The sequence below is a fragment of the Seriola lalandi genome, unplaced genomic scaffold (genome assembly GCF_002814215.2).
Source record: "Seriola lalandi dorsalis isolate HSWRI2012SDOR001 ecotype SW California unplaced genomic scaffold, Sedor1 jcf7180002054975, whole genome shotgun sequence".
Classification (NCBI taxonomy): domain Eukaryota; kingdom Metazoa; phylum Chordata; class Actinopteri; order Carangiformes; family Carangidae; genus Seriola; species Seriola lalandi.
The window spans coordinates 101,644-105,184 of NW_019525525.1; positions in this window are offsets into that span (position 1 = coordinate 101,644).

Here is a 3,541-nt window from a genome sequence, read left to right on the forward strand (position 1 = left end):
TGCTGGTCTTATACACTGGATTTTACACTGAAAATTAAGATTTTTCTATCCTAAAAATTAATAACATTAAAAAAGGGACTATAAAACCACTCTGCGTGATATTTGAGTACGACTGATTTTTAACTTATAAATACATTAACTGCACTAGATTTCATCTCATCTAATACAAACAACAAACAAACCAGCAAACAGACTTGGGTGAAAGCATATATCCTCTTAGGTGGAGGTAAATAAAAAAATACAGTGATTAATAAAATGCTGTGCTCATATGTTTGAAGTAAATGTTCCTGAGACAGATTGTAAACATGGCTGACAGAAAGCAACATTCCTGGTGGTTGGTCTTATTCTTTCCATGGGTGCACATCATCATTGTTATTGAAATGTTGCTTTGTGGAATATAATACTGGTGTGATCCCATCGCAAGGTGGTCTGTGGAGGGGAGTAATGCTTGGATACAGTGATCTGTGACTGAAAACTAATGTGGGCCAGTGGGATAACGTGGGGGGCCAATGACCTCTACACTACTTCTTGCTAACCTACGTCTGGCGTCCTTGCCCAGACCACACCCATCTTTGATCTTCGCCTCTTTTGAGCTCAAGCACACACCTGTCAAGTTTCATGACTGACAAAATCTGTCCACAGACAGACTGACAGACTGACAGACTGACAGACATTGAAAAACCTGCCAAAGTGCTAAAAAACACTTTTCTGATAATTCCTGCTACAGTAGGTGTCTTCGGGACACACAGACACACAAATACACATGCACACACACACACAGATACACATACATAGATTCACAAGTTGAAACCAATACCAGCCACCCTGTTGCTGCTGGTAAAAATGTGGTGTTTGAAAATGTCCTGTTTTTGGCTTCATCCAATGAAACCAGAACAGACTTCCTGTACACAAGCCCCTCCCTCCCCATGATGTCCTGATGCAAATCTTCAGTGTGTGTAGTGTACTTGTGTCCTGCTGACTGGTCTTGTAGTTTGTGTGCAGCATCAGAGGTCACATCTCCAGACTCAGGATGATGAACACACTCACTCTTCTGCTGGTTGCTCTCTCTCTGTCTTGTGAGTCTCCTGCTCTTCTTGATGTTTCATCTTTTATCAGACAGCAGTGACTGATGGTCAGTCAGTGATACCAGAAAACTTCCCAGATGACTGTCTCACTGTCTCTCTACTTTTATATCATCAGGTTGTGCTCAATTCACACACAGCGAGTGAATTCTGTTGAGCGGCTGTACAAAATCATACAATAGTAGAACGGTAGACAGTGTATTTTTATATATTATTTGTTATTATTTTAATAAAATGCTTTATTTTGCATGTTTTGCTTGATATATTATTTAATAAATTAATTGTGTACTCTACTTCGCAAGGTTCTGAGAAGTGTTCTTGAGAAATATGACTAAAGATTAAACACAAAACACACAATGAAGAAAATTTGTCAATAAAAGGGTCAAAGATAGTACAACAAACTGGTTGCTTAAAACATACTAAACAAATACCATACGTTTTTACAAATTAAGACAGAATCATTTCTGCATGAAGAATCAAAAGTGAGTCATGTCAAGAGAGTGAAAAATAATCTTGCATTAACAGTAATAAAATCACATCAAGGTAGACAGGGAAGGAAAGGTGGAAGGAATCATGTTATAAAAATCTACATGAATTGTGGAAGCAATAATCTGGTGAGGACTTGATTTAAAACATAATAACAACAACATTTTAATTGCTCAATATTTAGTCAGCTCATCTTTCTTGTTGTGCAGGTGTAGATGACTGAAATCAATATCAATATCATGATCAAATATGTAAGTAAGCTAATAAATAAATAAACAAAGAAATGCTCAATGAAATATATGAAAACATATTTTTTATGTTTGAATGAAAGTAAGGACAAATTTTTGTTTTTCAAACAACAACTTACTATTAATGAAATGTAAAAATCTTGTTTTAAAACATGTATAGTAATATGTTTTTTAATTTCTCAATATTTACTAAGCTCATATTTTTTGTTGTGCAGGTGTAGATGTCTTCAATCATCAATGGCTGGTTATTAAATTGTATTACAGGAATGATTGGCTCCAGTTAGACCAACACTGAAGCTTCATGTGTTTGATTCTATGCAAACTCAGTGACCTTCCTTGTTACTCAGCTAAAAAGAGAACTTCAGATCAGACTGTCAGTGGAGTTCACAGCTCGTCAGCTTCACCATAAACCATGTTTTCTGTAGCTCTGCTGCTGCTGTTGGCAGCTGGATCCTGTGAGTCTCTCTGGATTTGTCATAGTCAACATTTCTTCACTTGCTGGATAACATGATCATTGATAACAAAACATTTTCTTTTTAACAGGTGTGAAGTGTGAACAGTTGACACAGCCAGCCTCTGTGACTGTGCAGCCAGGTCAACGTCTCACCATCACCTGTCAGGTCTCTTATTCTGTTGGCAGCTATTCCACAGCTTGGATCAGACAGCCTGCAGGGAAAGGACTGGAGTGGATTGGAAGGAGATATACTGGAGGCTTCTTACTACAAAGATTCACTAAAGAACAAGTTCAGTATTGACTTAGACTCTTCCAGCAACAGAGTGACTCTAAATGGACAGAATGTGCAGCCTGAAGACACTGCTGTGTATTACTGTGCCAGAGAGTCACAATAACACAAACCATCAGTAGACCTGAACAAAAACCGCTCAGTGCCTGAACACTTGTAACATGAAGCCACCAGAGGAGGAGCCCTCAGACCACTAATGAGTTCACACCAGTTCACTGTTGCAGTAAATAACGAAACAGTATTTAGATTTAATAAATGGTTCTTAATTAAATTTTACAACAACTGTTTTCATTAATTTGAATATGCTGACTTTATAATCTCTGAAATATTACTGTATGTTTACCAAAGGTGAAAACTTAATAACATTATTACACCTTTCAAGTGATGACATTCATCCAGCTGAGAACCTGGTTTTAAAAAGGTCATAATCCAACAAGACATGCATCTTCACAAAGTGTCTCTTCCATAAAATCAATATTGGAAAAACAAAGTTTTTAGTTGTATGATGTTTTGTATGTGTGTTTTTTCTTGTGAATAAACCTTATGAACAATGTCAGTCGACCAATAATCTGTTTTTAACAACTAAAATTCCAAAAATTAAATTAAACTTCTGAAGACTTTTCTATCACTGTAGAATAATATTTTATAAATATAAAAAAGAAAGTCAAATGCGAACCAGTTCTCTCCACCCTGTGAGGAGGAGTCAATGCAAAACTCAGAATTCTTCCACCTCTACTTATCTGACTGCAGAGAGGATGACAGAGAACAGTGGACACACAGTTTAACATGATGGAGTATAGGACAGGACTGCTGCTTTTAACTCTCTGCTGGGCAGGTGAAGAGATTCTCTGATCTTGAGTTGAAGTTGTCTTTAAAACTTTGAAGCATTTAATCAACTTCCCAGTTATGTTTTTTTTTTTTTTGTTACAGGTGTTGATGGTCAGACTCTGACAGAATCTGAACCAGTGGTTAAAAGGCCTGG